We start from the raw sequence: 18,970 nt of genomic DNA, 5'->3' as shown, positions 1-18,970 counted from the left end.
CTGATGATGAGAAAGGAAGAAGGGGTTTCCAGCAAGTTGAATGAGGGTGGCTTTCAGCTAAGAGGGGAATGACCTATAGAGAGAGGGAGGCAAACTGGTCTGAATGAGGCGTGGCTGCAACCATGGCAGGAGGGAAAGTGAAAAGAGAGAGTAAGTCTGTTGGGGTCAAGTTCACAGGTCGTATTTCTTGCTTTTATTTCTAAGTTTGTTCCTTATCACTAAATCCTGTTTTGTGATATTGAAAAGAAGCTCCCTATTCTTTTTCTTATCAGGCTGGGAGAGGCAGTGGGGGAGGGGGAGCCTCCCAACTGGCTCTTCCAATATTAAATTAATAGTCTACAGATAGCTAGTTTACAGACTGGGTAGCAGTTAATAATATTTTTTTTTACACTGAATGGTGACCCAGCAGGACTTACGGGCCAGTTATAATTTTTCAGATTAGCCAAGTAGTTAATAATTTTTTTACAGTACACTCTTATCAGGATGAGTTGGCACAGTTGAAAGCATAAGGAGATTGTCATCTGGACAATGGACAACAGCCACACAGAATTTGAAAATAGGGAAGAGATAATCTTTGTGAGAGGCAGCACTTACCAAGGCACTGACTAGTGGTGATAGAAGCTGAAGTATAGTTAACATCTCGTTAGTCAACTCAGAATCAAACACCTTAAAGTTCTCAGCAATCCATGATGGGGTGACTGATTTGGATATCACAACCATTTTTCTCTGAATGTGGAACCTGATCAGAATCTGTGCTGTTGTTTTTTAGTGCTTTGTTGCAATCTTAGATCCTGAAGTCATTAAAGAGAGAAAGGTCCTCTGGTTTGGCCCCTGGCCAATCTGGAAAACCAAGAAGATTGTAGGCTGTTGCTACAATCAATTCCTTTGGAACTGGCAAAATTTGATCAACTTTTCCTATGAGATATGTATGGCACCCAATATGGTTCACTTCTGGCTCATGTCTCAGCCATGGCCTGGTCAAGATCTTCTCACTCTGGAGGTGGTTGGAGTTGGAAACTCCAATAGCTTTTATCAATCTTGTATCCACCAACTCTTCCATGTCTGTCCATGTATCCAAAAAGCTTGTGTATCACATTCCCCTCGTTATTCAGTGGAAGAAGATACTTCACATCCTTCAATCCTGTAGGCCAATGAACAAGGTAGACCCAAGTAATCCAGCTTCAAGTCATTCAGAGGCTTTTTTGGCAGATTGACTTAACCAAGCTTTTCTTGTGGCATGTGCACCAAAGCTTTCTGACAATAAAGAGGTCTTCCTGTTTGACAATGTTCATCTTGATCTTCTCTTGAATGGTCTTACCCACTTCTGGTAGACATGGGCCCAGCTGATGTGGTGGTATCCAATATTGATTGCAGTCTTCACTGAATTGCCCACTTTGCTTCATGGGGTTCAAGGTGGTACAATTTAAGGAGAGGCATGTTCTGCACTCCCCTGGCCTATGCTCTGGTCTGCAAGCAACCACAGGCTTGCTTGCCCTTTAACCTGGAACAGAATCCTGTTTCACTGTGGCTGTGAGGTCTGGTGTGCATGTGCCCCTCTCCTGCCTGGGCCACCATCCAAGACTGCTTCTGGGATCTGAGCACAGGCAAAACAACAGAATCCCGCCTCAGTTCCAGCAGAGACCCCTGTAATCTCCCCTTGGCCAACCACTCGACCCCCTAACCGTCCGTGAGCTGAGTTCCAGAAGCAGTCACCACTGTTGCTCATTCCAAGGTTCCCAAGGCCTGTTTCTCTGGGGGCGGTCTACCTGGGGCTGAATCTTTGCTGGTGTGGCCTGTAGGGGTCTGGGCTCCACTCTCAACTAGGTATAACAGGCCTTTCCTGTCAACCTTCTAAGCCATCTTTGGCTGGAAAATGATTTCACCTTGTCCTTTTGTGGGTTCTGCTGCTCCAGGAATTGTCTTGTGGCATTATTTGAAGGTATTTGGAGGCATTTGGGGGAGAGCTCAGGCAAATCACTGCCTTTCCTCCTCCATCTTGCCTCTGTCCTCCAAGAAAAACTCTTAAAGAAATAAAGGTTTCTCACTTTCTTATAGACTTTTAGTACTGGGTTTAGCCAGCTTGCCTCAGTCTTTCAAGAAACTTAAGTACCCATATTATGCTGTTACCCATGCTTAAGTATCCATATATTATTGCTGTTAATACACTGAAGGTACAAAAAAGGCACAAGACAATCATCAATGGAGAGACAACAGATATGTATAAATAAAAGATACATACAAGATGGATGAGTTGTGGAGCTCATCTATAGAACAATAGCACTAGAATTAAGGTGGGGGTCAGAAATACTTCTTTTAGAAATGAGAATTTTAACTGAGGCTTGAAGAAAGCTACAGAAGAAGCCAGAGGACAGAGTGGAGAGAGGAGTCCAGGCATGGAGAACAACCAGCAAAAATGCCCAGAGGCAGTATGATGGAGTATCTTGTACAAAAACAAGAATGTCATGTGGATCATCGGGTAAATTATAAGAATGGAAAGTATGGGAGGTATGAAGGTTACAGAGGACTTTGAATTGAAAAGAATTTATATTTAATGATCCTAGAGATGAAAGGGACACCACTGGAGTTTATTGAATGGGGACGGGGGGTGGGGACTGGACATTAAGTGGAAGATGGACTCCAATGGGAAAAAGATGACAAGGTAGGAGGGATCAAATATATATCACTAAAAAAAAATCTGACTTTCTCTTCATATGCGACACCCTACCTGATTGGCCCTCAGTTTTGTTTTGTTCTAGTAGAAGTTCCCTGCTGAGTTCTCTACCAAGAATCTACTCTAGTAGAGTGAGTTTATTCTCAAATTCTAAAGTTCTGTAGCTTAGTAAGATTATTTACTAGGGGCTTCAAATTCCCATTGCTTCTTAAACTTTGGTTCACGACCCCATATGGGATCATGTAATTGAGTGTGGGGGTTGTGAAATATTTGGCAACAGTAAAAGTTATGTATACCTATTTCATGTATCAGTATACACAGGGTTGTGTAAAAATTTCTCAGCAAGTGGAATAAGTTTAAAAAGCCCTGATCTAAACAACTAAAGGACAGACAACTAGATAGATAGATGACAGATATATGGATAGATAGATATGTGTATACATGTATATGTGTGTATATGTATATATGGCATTTAATACATGTAAACATATGTAATATATACATTGTGCGCTACAAAGCACATCTTGATCATGTGATGTCAGAGGATCTTCTCTAGCACAAAGGTTGTGCTCTCCTATATTTCACTGCCACCAGCTGCTGCAGGCTCAGTCACCGTGCCTAGAAGAGCTAATAATATCATGGGCTAGAATTTTCCAATCAAGGCTAACATTTTAGAGGAGGATCCCACTAGATTCACATAGGATTTACTTCTTCTGTTGCCACTACCAACTTCAAGGATGTATAGGAGTCCTTGTCATGGTCTTTAATTGGAATAATGACCATTTGAGATGCATTGTTTTTAATCTCTAAGCATGAACTAATCTTGCCATTTTAGGTCTTTGAATCAGTGTCACCTCCAGAGGTATATCTCTAATATGTAAGATCAATTGAAGCTGAATTTTCCAGAATGTTAAAGCTCTGTCACCATCCTTCCTCAAGTATTTTCACTCTTTCTAGCAATTGCCTACAGGCCAATAGTTCCTTTACTCCTGTGAGTTCAAAGCAGGTGAAAAGAAAGATTTTTTTTTAAATCAGTACTTCTGATAAAGGTCTCATTTCTCAAATATATGGAGAACTCAGTCAAATTTATAGAAATACAGATCATTGGCCAATTGATAAACGGTCAAAGGATATGGACACAGTTTTCAGACAAAGAAATCAAAGTTATCTATAGTCATATGAAAAAATGCTCTAGATCACTACTGATTAGAGAAATGCAAATTAAAACAACTCTGAGGTATTACCTCACACCTATCAGAGTGGCAAACAACACAAAAGGAATAGATTGGAACTTGGAGGGGATACGGAAAAAGTGGCACACCAATCCACCATTGGTGGAGTTGTGAATGGATCCAACCCTTCTGGAGAGCAATTTGGAACTATGCCCCAAAATTTTATGCTATAAAATTGTGCATACCCTTTGATACAACAATATAGGTTTATATCCCAAAGACATCCCCCAAAAGAGAAAAAGAACTATTTGTACAAAAATATTTATTGCAGCTCTTTTTTTTTTTTTTGGTGGCTAAGAATTGGAAATCAAAATCTTATCAATTGGGGAATAGCTAAACAAGCTGTGGTATATGATGGTGGTGGAATATTATTGTGTTATAAAAAATGAAAAGTAGGATGATTTCAGAAAGGCCTGGAAAGACTTGTATGAACTGCTGCATAGTGAAGTTAGTAGAACCAGGACAATGTTGTACACAGAGACAGCAATATTGTTTAATGAAGAACTGTGAATGACTTAACTACTCTCAGCAATGCAATGATCCAGGACAATCCCAAAGGACTAATGATGAAGCATACTATCCACCTCCAAAGAAAGAATTGATATTGATTGAACACAGACTGAAGCATGCTATTTTTCACTTTCTTTCATTTTTATTCATTTTCTTCTACAAAATGACTAATATGGTAATACAATTGCACATGTAAAACCTATATCCAATTTCTTACCACCTAAGGAAGGGGGAAGGCAGGGAGGGAAGGGGGGATAGAATTTGGAACTCAAAACTTTAAATAAAAATTGTATTATTAAAAAAATCAGCAACAGGAGATGTAAGAAAGGACAGGGATACAATTATTATCCTGACAGAACTGAGTGTGGATACATAGGAAACTATTACTGGAGAACATAACCTTCACCTGCAAGATTGGGTAGGAGGAGGCACTGAGGTTGGGTGAAGAATGGATTCTCTTGACTTCCTCAAGTAGTAAGGCAAGCTCAGAAACAGCCTTGAACTCAGCTGCAGTTCTCCCTCAATTAGCTTTTCGGGAAGTCTGCCCAAATAGGATAAACGGAAGCGGAATAACTGTATTGGTACTTCCTAGTTGTCTTCCCTTGGGAGAAATATAATGGAGCCCCCAAAGTTGACTCAAAAGGTGACAGAATAACTAAAATCCCTCAGGTACTAGAATTTAAAAGGCAAAAGGCAAATATGTCGAAGGAACAATGATGAAAACAATTTCTAATGCATTACTAATACTAATAAAATGCACTAAGTAAATTGTACTAAAGGCTCCTAAAAGCTAGCATTTATTATTAATATCAAATTATTATTTATAATTACATATAATTTTAAATTGCATATAATTATGTATTATCTAATTGTAAAATATATTACATAACATACTATGTAATTATGATAATTATAAATTAGATAATACATAATTAAAGCTGAGCATTTGAATAGGTTAAAGCTTTGCAAATATGATCTCATTTATAAAGGATGTGAGCACCACCCCACAAAATTAACAAAGGTGACAAACTATGGAAATCATCAATTTTGTGTTAACATTGTTGGGAGAATTGTGAACTGGTCCAACCATTTGGGAATAAAATTTGGAATTAAGTGAAAAAAATACCTGAACTGTTTTGACTCTGACTCAGAATTTCTAGAGCTAGTAGACTCCTTCAGGAAATCAGAGAACAAATAAAGGTAACCAAAATATTCATAAAAGTCTCTTTTTAGCAAAGAACTGGAAGTAGATGCTGAGTAATGGGAGGAATTGGTAACACATGTGGTATACTGACTGCAACTGAATATTATTACTATATTGTAAGAAATAAAGAATTCAGAGAAGTATGGGGGAAAGTTTATATGCAAGCAGGACCAAGACAAGTCATAACTACAAGAATAACAAAGAAATAATGGCCAAATGAAGCTATTATTTTAACAAGATAAAAGAAAAATGAAATAGTGCCTGTTATCATGAGTTCTACCTATCACAGGAGAGACATGTGGACCATACACAGATAGTATTACTGAGCAATTTAACAAGGTAATTTCTGGGGGAGTCCCCTGACTACCTGGAGGGCTTGCTGAGGTTTGAGATAAGCAGTTCATTGATTGTCAGAGGCAGAGGTGAGCCTTGCCTAAGTACAAAGACATAGAATGTCGTGTGTGAGGAATAGCAAGGAAGGCTAGTTTTTATTTGTGAGATGCGTGAAGGGAAATAATGTGATGACTTTGAAAAGGGTAGGCTTTTTGTAATCAATTAATCTGCATCAGGCACTGGGCTAACAGGCTGGGGATACAAAAAGGGAAAGACAGTTCCTGCCCTCGAGGAGCTCCCAATCTAATGGGGGTGACAAGCAAACAAATATGTATAAACAAGTATGTACAGGAGAAATAATTGGAAATAATTAACAGGCGGAAGGCACTATAACTAAAAGGGGTTGGAGAAGGCTTCCAGTAAAAGATTGGATTTTAGCTGGGACTTTAAAGGATGTCAGGCAGGTCATTAGGCAGAGTGGAGGGAGAGCATTCCAGGCATGGGGGACTGTCCAGAGGCAAGAGATGGGGTGTTGTGTTTGTGGAACAGCTAGGTGGCCAGGGGTGTTGGAATGAAGAGAACATGTAGGGCCATAAGATGCAAGAAGACTGGAAAGGCAGAAGGGGGCTAGGTTAGAAAGGGCTTGGAATGCCAAACAGAGTATTTTATATGTAATCCTGGAGTCAATAGCCACTGGATTTCATTGAGTCAGAGGAGTTTGGGAATTATCTGATCCTTCCTAGTATGCTGTGAAGAGTTTAAATACCAGAGTCTGAATTTGTGTTTTCTCCTAGAGGTAAATAGGGATCCTGCCACTGAGTTTTGAATATTGGAGGGGGGACAACAAGAGTATCGTCTAGGAAGCTAGTCTAAACAATGTAATCTCAATGATGTGGACATGATCATGTGATGGTACGGCAAATTACAGAACAATGTTGGGTTTGAGAGCTAGCACAGACAACATATGGATTGTTGGGATTCAGAATAGGAGGTAAAGTATAGAGCAAAGAACAAAAGATTGTCACACTTTTTAAATGAATTCTCTTGTTTCTTCCATCTTCTAAGGGCATCTGGTCAAAAATATCTGTTGGGAGATAGTTGTCAGTATTTTAGAAATCTATTCCTCTTTCCTTTTCTTTGTGTTTGTCTTCAGAATTTCATTCTTAGGTACTTAGTGCATCCCTCCTGGCTGGATAGATATATGGCATCCCACGGCCTCCTTTGGAAAATCAGATAGATTGGAAAAGGGAGAGAGACTTGATGTAAGAGATGATGGCGCAAGAAGAGGTGGCTGGATGGGTTGAGAAAAAGGGAGAGATGTAACAGTACAATCCATAAAATGTGATAGCTGAATAGGAATATTGGAGCACAGAGAGGAGTCTCAAAGATGTTACAAACCTGGGAGCCTGGAAATATTAGGAGATAAGCCTTAAGCCTAGGAAATTCTTTTTTTTTTCAGGGCAATGCGGGTTAAATGACTTGCCCAGGGTCACACAGATAGTGTCAAGTGTCTGAGGCCGGATATCAACTCAGGGCCTCCTGAATCCAGGGCCGGTGCTCCATCCACTGAGCCACCTAGCTGCCCCCAGACTAGGAAATTCTTAAGCCAGCATGCTCTCTTGGTCTTCCCAGCCAGTTGAAGAAGAATTTGTTGTGAGTGGTGTCTATAAAAGGAGGATAAGAAAGGGCAGAAAATTCTACCACGATACATTTGGGAGAGTATTCCAGCAAAGATAGGAAAAAAGAGGATTACAAATAACTCAAAGGGCTCTAATTTAGCACCATAACTAGAAATTTCTGTGAATGGAACAAGTGCTTCAGTGATTGATACTGGGGTGAGCCTACAGAATCAGCCTTGTGGAAAGTAGAAGGAGGGCATGGCCAGACAGCATGGCTCAACAGAGGTTAGCTTCTTTAAAGTTTATCCTTCCTAACTTGCCCAGGGCCCACGACCCCCCCCCCCCACTAATAACTTACTTATTATAGTGACATTTCTGCTCACTAAGACCCCAGATTATTGTCTAACCATGTCTTTCTCATCTGGATTTGTAAAGGTGTTTTTTTCCAATTGTTCATTCATTTCCACTAAATATCTTGTAGTATGCATGTGTTAAAAGAGGTGGAACTTGACTCAGGGCTTCTTGATTCCCAAACCTTCTACTTGCTATGTACTAAGACCCGAAAATTGTGATTATATAGTTATACAATTTGTATAAACTGCTGTTCTCCATCAGAAGGAGCTTCCAAAGCTCAATGCATAGTGCTCTGTTGTTTTGACAGTGTCTTATCACTTTCTAAATGTGGCAAGGCCCCAGTATCTCCCGTCCATTACAACATGGGACTTGGATCACTATTATAAGGGCTACATAATATTTCTTCATTTATCTGTTATTTGAACATTAACCCCCAACTTGGCAAATAGAAAGGATGTAATAAATGCTTGCTGACCTGTAAGTAAGAAATTGGAACCAGCAGAGAGATTTTCCAAGTTTCTGAGTGGAGGCTTAAGTCAAGTGAGGCATGACAAGTCCACAAACACTTAATGCATCAGTTACTGTAATACAAACTTCTACTGGGGTGTCAATTATTCAAGTACAATATGTTTTCAAACTCAAGAAACTTTAATATATAATTTTATAATGCATATGCCACTTCATATGTGCACATGCACATGTATATGTATTTTATAATATCATTTCATAAGATATTTTTGAAAAAATATACTGACCAGACACATGCCGTACATGCACACACACAGACATGAACACAGGGGGAGAGAAAGCCCTTCTCCATTCCAAAGCAAAAGGAAGGTCACATGGCTAGGCATAGGCAGGCAGTGACAGTTATAAGAGCCCCAGAGCAGTTGTTCAAGACAGCGATTCACATTCCTCTTGCAGGGGTCCAAAGCTTCTGTCAGAAATTCTAGTAATGGGACCATGTAAAATCATCAAAATAGGGGGCAGCTAGGTAGAGCAGGGGATAGAGCACCAGACCTGGATTCAGGACGACCTAAGTTCAAATCTGGCTTCAGACACTTGACACTTACTAGCTGTGTAACCCTGGGCAAGTCACTTAACTCCCACTGTCCCAGAAAAAAAAATTCATCAAAATATAACAAAATCTACTTGCTAAAGTATAACTGGAAAGTGACATTTGTTGGAGATACAATGGAGAATGTATGTAATTTTCATTCCAATTTTTCAGGTGGCTACACTGAAAAAAAAACCAGAAACAGAAACAAAAGAACTGAGAGGAATTGATGCTCACATTTCCCAAAGATCTCAATATTCTAATGATATATAGCGCAAAATTTACAGAGACTACAGACATCAAGACAAATTATACTATGGTGTATATAGAAAGTGTAATTAATTTGTTTCCAGCTCCAGTTGTGACTAACTTGACTTTCTCCCAAAGCAAGTCTCCTCTGCTTGATCCTCTAGAACAAAGCAGCCCAGGCTGACATTTCAGCCTGATTAACAATCTGTGATGTTGTAAATGGACCAGTAGAACTCCATTGTTTTGATGTGGAACCTGTAATTTGCATCTTTAATGGAGTGTAACCTCACAGGTTTATGGCTTTTGTTTGGGACTGCTTCCTACAAGAAATTGAATATGAACTTGAAATATTTTTTTGGCAAGCAATGGTTGATACATGATTTTTAAATGAAAAAAAAATTTGCAAAGAGCTATGGTCATTGACAGTGTTGAAGAAAAGCTTAAAATCTATTTCTGCCAAATGCAAATAACACTTGCCAGTATCTTAAAGGGAGAATTCATCCTTCAAGTGAGTTCAGTTCCAAGGACAGAAATTTAGAAATTTTGTGTTATGCTGAGTTTTATGCTTAGGAGAATGTGAGAATCTTTCATTGAACTAAATCATTATTCTCTGTACACAGAAATAAAATCATAATCCATGTCAGGTCATGTTTTGTTGTTCTATAAAGAATTCAAATTCATTACCATTACCTATGGTACCATCTATATAGAATTTTGATTGACGGCATTGTTTTTTTTTCTTTTGCAGGGAAATGAGGGTTAAGTGACTGGCCTAGGGCCACACAGCTAGTAAGTGTCAAGTGTCTGAGGCCAGATTTGAACTCAGGTCCTTCTGAATCCAGGGCTGGTGCTTTATCTACTGTGCCACCTAGCTGCCCCCTACTGAGGGCATTCTTGATGAAAATACTAATGGGAATGTCACATCTTTACAATTACAAAATTGGTTTAGAGGTTGTAGGCTTTCAAAATGGATATATTATTTGTTGACTACAAAATGGCATCTGATTTTGTAGAGCAAATCTCTACTTTTAAAACCTCTCTTTAGGGGGCAGCGAGGTGGTGCAGCAGATAAAGCACCGGCCCTGGATTCAGAAAGACCTGAGTTCAAATCCAGCCTTAGACACTTGACATTTACTAGCTGTGTGACCCTGGGCAAGTCATTTAAGCCTCATTGCCTCTCAAAAAACCAAAAAAACCCAAAATCTCTCTTCCAACAAAGGCATTTCAGTATGTCAAAATCATACAGGGTTTCTTGAAAGATATAACAGATATGGGATTCAACAATCCTTTGATTAAACAATATCAATTAAAGGAAAAAAAAAGACTCAATTGATATGCTCTATTCTCATTGCCCAAAGTTCAGATTCATAAGGAAAATGGTAAGGCCCTTCAGATACATATCTGTTTGTCAGTGATATTGTGCTGACCTGCAAGAAACCCCAAATAATATTTCTGATCCTCTCAAGATTGTGATCCATAACTTCCCAAATAAAGTCCATAATCCTCTTTTGAAAGAGCAAAATAGCAACAAATGTTTGGTGTAACTAATCTACCCAAGAAAATGCAAGTGGATAAAAATTCCAAACCCTATGGTACACAATTGGATGGACAACTTATGAAGCTCATCTACTAGTTTAATCTGTGAGACAATCATTGAGCCTAGAAATCAATAAAGGAAAGAGAGAGTTGGACTGCCTCAGAAAGGACATGCACAATGCTTTAATGGCATCCCAAGTTTATCATTGAAACAAAAACCTATCTTCTAAAAATAACTATCTAGAAATGTTGTATGAGATTATACCATTTCTAAAGAAAGGAAGTTGAAGATCACTCAGAGGGTAATGGATAGGTAGCCAGAAGCAGGGAATAGGATGAAATACTTCCACATCAGGAATTTATGCAGGAGAGATGACATAAAAAAGAGAAATGTATGAAAATAATGAGAAGGAAGAAATAGGTTGATCAATGAATGAACAAGGCAGCTCATGTGTGATACTGGCAACCATGGAATGCTGAGAGAATGCCTAGAAGGTCTCTGTGCAACCAGGAAGGACTGTAATGCAGAACTTAGAGAAGGATATGAATTATTGTTGCCCAGGATGGTCAACAAAATTATATGATTTCAAGCTATTTCACTGTATGAAAGGTAATTTTTCCCTTTCTCCTCTAATTTGTTAAGGATACAACTTTTTTTTTTTTTTTGCAGGGCAATGGGGGTTAAGTGACTTGCCCAGGGTCACACAGCTAGTGTCAAGTGTCCGAGGCTGGATTTGAACTCAGGTACTCCTGAATCCGGGGCCAGTGCTTTATCCACTGCACCACCTAGCTGCCCCAAGGATATAACTTTTAATGTCTATGGAAGCTAGGTGGTGCTTCAGTGAATCAAGCAAAGTGTCTGGAGTCAGGAAGACTCATCTTCCTGAGTTCAAATCCAGCCTTGGATATCTACTAGCTGGGTGACCCTGGGCAAGTCACTTAGGTTTGTTTGTTTCAGTTTTGTTTTGTTTTGTTTTTGTTTTTGTTTTTTTTAGTGAGGCAATTGGGGTTAAATGACTTGCCCAGGGTCACACAGCTAGTAAGTGTTAAGTGTCTGAGGCCAGATTTGAACTCAGGTACTCCTGACTCCAGGGCCGGTGCTCTATCCACTATGACACCTAGCTGCTCCTTGTTTCAGTTTGTATCTGTAAAATGAGCCAGAGAAGAAAATGGCAAACCACTCTAGTATCTTTGCCAAGAAAACCCCAAATGGTATCACAAAGAGTTGGACATGACTGAAAAATGAGTGAACATTGAACTTTATATCTAAGTCATGTATCTATTTAGAGCTTAACTTGGTACACATTTTGAAATATTAGTCTGTACTTAGACTCTGCCAGTTTGCTTTTTAAGTTTTTCCAGCAGTTTTTGGTAAAATAATGAGTTATTTGCTAGGTTTTTAGGTTTACCAAAATCAAGGCTACTGTTTATTTGATTCTGAATTTCGTAAATCTAATCTGTTTGATTGATAAACCTTTCTATTTATTAACTAATAAAAAGAAAGTTTTGATGATTACTGCTGTAAGTATAGTTAGCCTCCTCCCCTTATTCCCTCCCACTTTTTTTCCCAATTCTTGTTCCTCTAGATAAATTCCATGATTATTTTTCCTAGCTCTATGAATATATTGGTAGTTTAATTGGTATGAATGCATAATTCAGTGAATAAGTAAATTAATTTAAATAATATTGTCATTTTTATTATGTGAACTCAGTTTTATATGGGGTATATGGAGTGTTCAGTGAGGACTAGCACTTCTGGTGTAAGGACTTGCTGAATCCTTTTCAGGACTGCTCATCTTCTACCTTTGCGGTCCATCCAATTCACCCAACTTTCACATGTGACTCCAAGAAGCTGTAGCATGTAGTGTCCACACCCTGGTAAACTGTCTTGGCAGTTGGGCTAAACCAAGTTGAAGGTAACTCACAGGCCTCAAACCTGTTGGTAAATTAGGGGGATGTCTACCTCAAGTATAAGAAGACTTCCCTGGTGGAATGGGCAAATGAGAACAATTTGTTCCAATGGCCATGAAGGTAGCTGAAGCAAGAGCTATGGAGCACTCATAGCTTGGTCAGACATTGAAAATACCAAATTCATCCACTGCATCTAGGGTCACTGCCAGTCGTCTTGACTTTTGTCTTGGAACTGGACTTCAGTGATTTAGGAAGAGAAAGTGAAGCTGATGACTTGTGCAATTCTGCCTCACTTCATGGCATAAGTTTACATATTACTCCTGATGTTATCGGTCTTCTACACAAATGAAGGACAAACAACATATGGGCTCAGTCTACCCATGCACAATTACTATTTCCCTACTTATTTATTTATGTCTGTCTTTATCTTGGAAAGAATATTTAAAAAATCTAGTAACATAATTCTTATATGTATCTTAGCAGGTATACTCTCAAGTATTTTATAATTATATAGTATCTATCTCTATCTTTTCCTGCTGAGTTTTGTTAGTAATATACAGAAGTGCTGATGATTTGTCTGGATTTATTTTATATCCTGCACCTTTACTGAAGTTATAGTTTCAATTAATATTATTTGACTCTCTAGGGATCTCTGAGTAAACAATCATAACATCTGCAAAAAGTGATATTTTCCCTTCCTTGCTTAAGCTTATTCTCTAAATCTCTTTTTATTGTCTTTTTTATTCCTACTATTTTGAGCACTGTATCAAATAACAGTGGTGATAATGGACCCCTGATCTTATTGGAAAGTCCTCTAATTTATTCCCATCACACATAATGCTAGCTCTTGAATTTAGACAGATGCTGTTTGAAATATTAAGGAAAGGTAAAGTTATTCCTATATTTTCTAGTGTTTTCAATAGGAATGGGTGTTGTATCTCATCAAAAGTTTTTTTTCTTCATTTATTTGTATAAGAATATGATTTTTGTTGTTTTCATTATTAATGTTGTCTCACATTGATAATACTCCTAATATTGAACCAATCCTGAATTCCAATTAATAGCATATAATCTTTGTTACATGTTGATATAGTCTTCTTGCTAATGTTTCATTTAAAATATTTGCATTAAAATTCATTATTGATATTAATCTATACTTTACTTTCTCTGGTTTAGGTAGTAAAACAATATTTGTATAAAATGAATTTGGCAAGATCCCTTTTCCTATTTTTCAAAAAGTTTTATGAAATAATAACAACAATAACAATAGCTAGGGGGCAGCAAGGTGGCACAGTGGATAAAGCTCTGGCCTTGGATTCAGGAGGCCCTGAATTCAAATCCAACCTCAGACACTTGACACTTACTAGCTGTGTGACCCTGGGCAAGTCACTTAACCCTCATGGCCCAGCAAAAAAACCAAAACGAAACCAAAACAAAAAGAATAGCTAGCATTTCCATAGTTCTTTTGAGGTTTACAAAGCATTTTATAAATATTACTTCATTTGATCTTCACAACTCTGGGAGGTAGGTGCTATCAGTATCTCCATTTTACAGATGAGGAAACTAAGATTTGCCCCTAGTCAGTACGTATCTGAGACCCTATTTGAATTCAGGTCTTCTTGACTCTAGGCCAAGTGCTTGTTATTGTTCAGTCATTTCAGTCATGCCCATATGAATTTTCTCAGCAAAGATACTGGAGTGGTTTGCCATTCATTCCTTTCTCCATTTCATTTTACAGATGAGGAACTAAGGCAAACAGGGTGAAGTGACTTTCCCAGGGTCACACAGCTGATACGTGTCTGTGGCTGGATTTGAATTCAGGAAGATCAGTGTTCCTGACAGCAGGCCCTGCTCTCTATCTACTGTAGTGCCACCTAGCTGCCCTAATGCTCATTCTACTATGCTGCATAATAATATTAAACCTAATTGTTGTTTGAAGGTTTGTTAAAATACCCTTGTAAATATATCTGGGTTTGGATATTTTTCCCCTTTGGGAGCTTATTTATGGCTTGATTGGGTGACTTAACTTCTCTACTGTTATTCTGTACATTTGATTTTTGTAAATAATCATCCATTTCATTTAGGTTATCAGTTGTATTGGCATAGACTTGGTTGGGCAAAGAAGTTTTTAATAATGTCCTTTATTACTTTGTTGTGAATTCTCTTCCATTTTTGATGTTTAAAATTTCTTTTCCCTTCTCTTTAAAAAATGAAATTAGGTAATGGATTGTCTATTTTATTGTTTTTTAAAAAGAAACTATGTTTATTTATAAAGCTTAATTTATTAAGGTTAATTAAGTGTCACGAAAATTTCTAAGTCTGACAAAGGAAAGAAACAGTGAAGTCTCTAAGCAGTAGAAAGTAGGTTTATTGAGAGAGGGTACCTGTCTCACAATAAAGCTGGACTCAGGTCTAAGACCCAAAGACCCTGAACAGTACCAGGATATGGTATTTATACCCCATATATTCTATAAAAGGAATTTGACAAGATATATAGCCCATTTTAAATATCCCATTGCACCCCCAGAAAATTGTAAATGGTACGAAAAAGGATACACTGAAACTTGAACATTATCTTTAGTGACAAAGACCATCTAGCCAACATATCACAAGAGGGAAAACAGTCCTGAAACATATTTCTAAAGCAACAGGTCATAAATCTCAATGTTGATTGGTTCCTTCAGCTTAGTAGACACTATTTTTAGTGTTGTGGTTAACCACAATGCACCTTTTGTAAAGGGACATCACTACAAAGCTGATACATGACCCTTGGTTGAACATGTAACCACAATGGAGAGGGACAATGGTCAAGAGTCAAGTTTACAAGTACTGTATTGGCTCAAGCCACTAAAGAATATTTATATTACATTAACAAGTTACACAACATCTATGTTCTGTTATATATTATTAATTTCCAAGAGACTAGAGAACACTTAAGATCAAGTAAATCAATAGGGCCAACTAGGTGGCGCAGTGATAGAGCACTGGCCTTGGATTCAGGAGGACCTGAGTTCAAATCCGGTCTCAGACACTTGACACTTACTAGCTGTGTGACCCTGGGCAAGTCACTTAACCTTCATTGCCCCACCAAAAAAAAAAAATTAAGTAAATCACCATTTGTAGTTTATTATACTAATTACTATTGCAGTTAAATGACATATTTAAGGGGTGGGGAAAATCTAACTTCAAGTCAAGGATTTTTTATGTTCAAGTGTGTTAATTTTTTCTTTTGATTTTCAGGTTTTCAATTTTAGGGTTTAATTAGTTTTAAAAATTCATTGGTCTGGGGCAGCTAGGTGGCTCAGTGGATAAGGCACCAGCCTTGGATTCAGGAGGACCTGAGTTCAAATCCAGCCTCAGACACTTGACACTTACTACCTGTGTGACCCTGGGCAAGTCACTTAAACCTCATTGCCCCACCAAAAAAAAAAAATCATTGGTCTTCTAGAGCTTTTATTTTAGTCACATGTCAAACTTGTTTATATGTGTTTTTTTCTCTTCTATTGATAAAAATTTTAGAGACATAAATTTTCCCCTAAGGACTATTATGGTTATATCTATAAATTTTGGTATGTTGGCTCATTGTTGTAATTCTCTTTAATGAAATTATCAATGGTTTCTATCATTTATTCTTTGACCTATTAGTTCTTTAGAATTAAATTATTCGGCTTCCCATTCATTTTTTTTTTTTTGGTGAGGTAATTGGGGTTAAGTGACTTGCCCAGGGTCACACAGCTAGTAAGTGTTAAGTGTCTGAGGCAGGATTTGAACTCAGGTCCTTCTTAATCCAGGGCCAGTGCTCTATCCACTTCACCACCTAGCTGCCCCCTTCCCATTCATTTTAATAATTTTTTCATAGCTTTTTATTGAATATATTTTTATTGCATTGTGTTAAATGCATCGAGTATCTCTGATCTTTTTCATTTGTTTGTGATGTTTTTATATCCTAATATATGCTCAGTTTCTCTAAAGGTGATGTATATAGCTGAGAAATATACACAAACTTAGTGAATGGGAATAGAAAGGCACATGTATTCATATAAACATATATGTCACATATTTTATATGCACATATACATATGCAGACATATATGTGTGTATACACACTAATATATAATCTAGCTTTTATAAAATTCTATTTGGTTCCTTAATTTCTTTTATGTTTATTTTTTACATAGGATTTGTTTAGCCCTGAAAGGGATACATTAAGGCACTCTAATATTATAGTTTCATTGTTTATTTCTCTCTGTAACTCACATAGCCTTTTAAGTATTTAGATTTTATGACATTTGATTTTAATCAAATTAACTGTCTATGATACTTTTTTTTTTTTGGTGGGGCAGTGAGGGTTAAGTGAATTGCCCAAGGCTGCACAGCTAGGAAGTGTTATGTGTTTGATGCCGGATTTGAACTCAGGTCATCCTGACTCCAGGGCTGGTGCTCTATCCACTGTGCCACCAAGCTGCCCCTATAATACTTTTTAGCATAACAGTTTCACCACTTATTTCTTTTAATCAATTCTAGTTTTGATGACTTGTATGATATCCCGATTGCTACTTCTGCCTTTTTGACTTGAAGGAGTATAGATTTTGCTCCAGTGCCTTATTTTAACTATGTGAATGCTTAGAGTTCCAGATGTGTTTTCCATGAATAGAATGTTGTTGGATTCTTTTTTCTTTTCCATTATTCTATCTTCTTCCATTTTATAACTGAATTCATCCCCTTTGCATTCACAATTTTGATCATTTATTATAATTTCCCTCCAATCAACTTATATATTTTTCCTTTTGACATTCTAATTCTGGGTTATGAAGAAGAAAGGAATAATGAACCAAAAAAATGTCCTCAGTACCAATGTTCTCTGCTTAATGTAATCTGCTTGTAATCCCCTGACCCTCTTCTCTTTTCCTTGCCCAGACCCCAGTCACAAGACCTTACCCTTTCTTTCTTTCCTTTTAAATCTCTATTCATGATCAACCCTTCACAGTTAGAGTTTGTGTTTATAATTAATTCCTTCTTGAATTTGCCTTACCTCTTTCTACCCTCTCTCTACTGTCGCCATTCCTTCCTGTTTCTCTATTAAGTAAAATTTATTTCTCTACTCAAAACTGTGGGGGTTTTTTGTGTTCTACTCTATTAATGGGTTCAGATGAAAGTGAGGTTCACCAACTCTCTCAACCCCTTCATCTTTGTTTTTAATAATTCTACTTGTTCATTCCAATTATACAAGGGATTTTCTCCCCCTTTCCTCCCCCCATTCCCATATTTTTCCTTTTTCCTTATTTAAGATTATCAAAATATTAAAAAAAAACAGCATTTTAAATCCCTCTATTTCACTAAGCTTCTTCTATTGCCTCTGATGTTACTGAGGTTCTGAGGTGATATTTCTATATATTTTTTTCTATTAAGATGTTTAGCCCCTATGATCACTTACCATAGCTTCTCTTTCATGTTTCTTTTGACTCATATTTATTTATTTCAAAATTTATATGTCTGTTGTATTTTCATCAAAAATTCTTGGAATTCATATCATTAAAGGTCCATTTTCCTGCTGAATGAAGTTATTCTTTTTTTTTCCTTACTATTTCTATTTTATTTTATTTTTTAATGTATGAGGTATTTTATTTTTTCCATTACATGTAAAGATAGTTCTCAACTTTTGTTTATACATGCTTTACAATTTCAGATTTTTCTCCCTCCCACCCCTCCCTCCCCCCTCCCCTAGACAGCAGGTAATCTGATATAGGTTATATCTATATATCTCTATACATATACATATAGATAGATATATATATACACACACACATATATATACACATAATAACATTAATCCTATTTCTGCATTAATCCTGTTACAAGAGAAAGAATCAGAGCAGTGATGCAACACCTCAAAATAGAAAGAAAAAAAAAACAACAGCACCCAAAACAAAAGAAATAATATGGTTCAATCAGCATCTATACTCCACAGTTCTTTCTTTCTTGTTTTTTTCTTGGATTTGGAGATCCTCTTCTATCATGAGTTCCCTGGAACTCTTCTGTACCATTGCATTGGTGAGAAGAATATAGTCCATCATAGTAGGTCAACACTCAATGTTGATGATACTGTGTACAATGTTCTTCTGGTTCTGCTCATCTCACTCATCATCAGCTCACGTAAGACCCTCCAGGTTTCTCTGAACTCTTCCTGCTCATCATTTCTTACAGCACAATAGTATTCCATTGTTGAATGAAATTATTCTTGATCGTAAGACTCTTATCTTTTGTTCCTCAAAAGACTGTATTCCAAATTCTTTG

General features: G+C 37.4%; 1 pseudogene; it reads right to left on the bottom strand.

The window, feature by feature from the left end:
- Positions 1–462: 462 nt before the first annotated feature.
- LOC122733871 overlaps positions 463–18,970 on the bottom strand; it is a 72,489-nt pseudogene continuing 53,981 nt past the window's right edge.

This window comes from Dromiciops gliroides, chromosome X (assembly GCF_019393635.1).
Source record: "Dromiciops gliroides isolate mDroGli1 chromosome X, mDroGli1.pri, whole genome shotgun sequence".
Classification (NCBI taxonomy): domain Eukaryota; kingdom Metazoa; phylum Chordata; class Mammalia; order Microbiotheria; family Microbiotheriidae; genus Dromiciops; species Dromiciops gliroides.
This window is presented reverse-complemented; position numbering and strand designations above follow the sequence as displayed.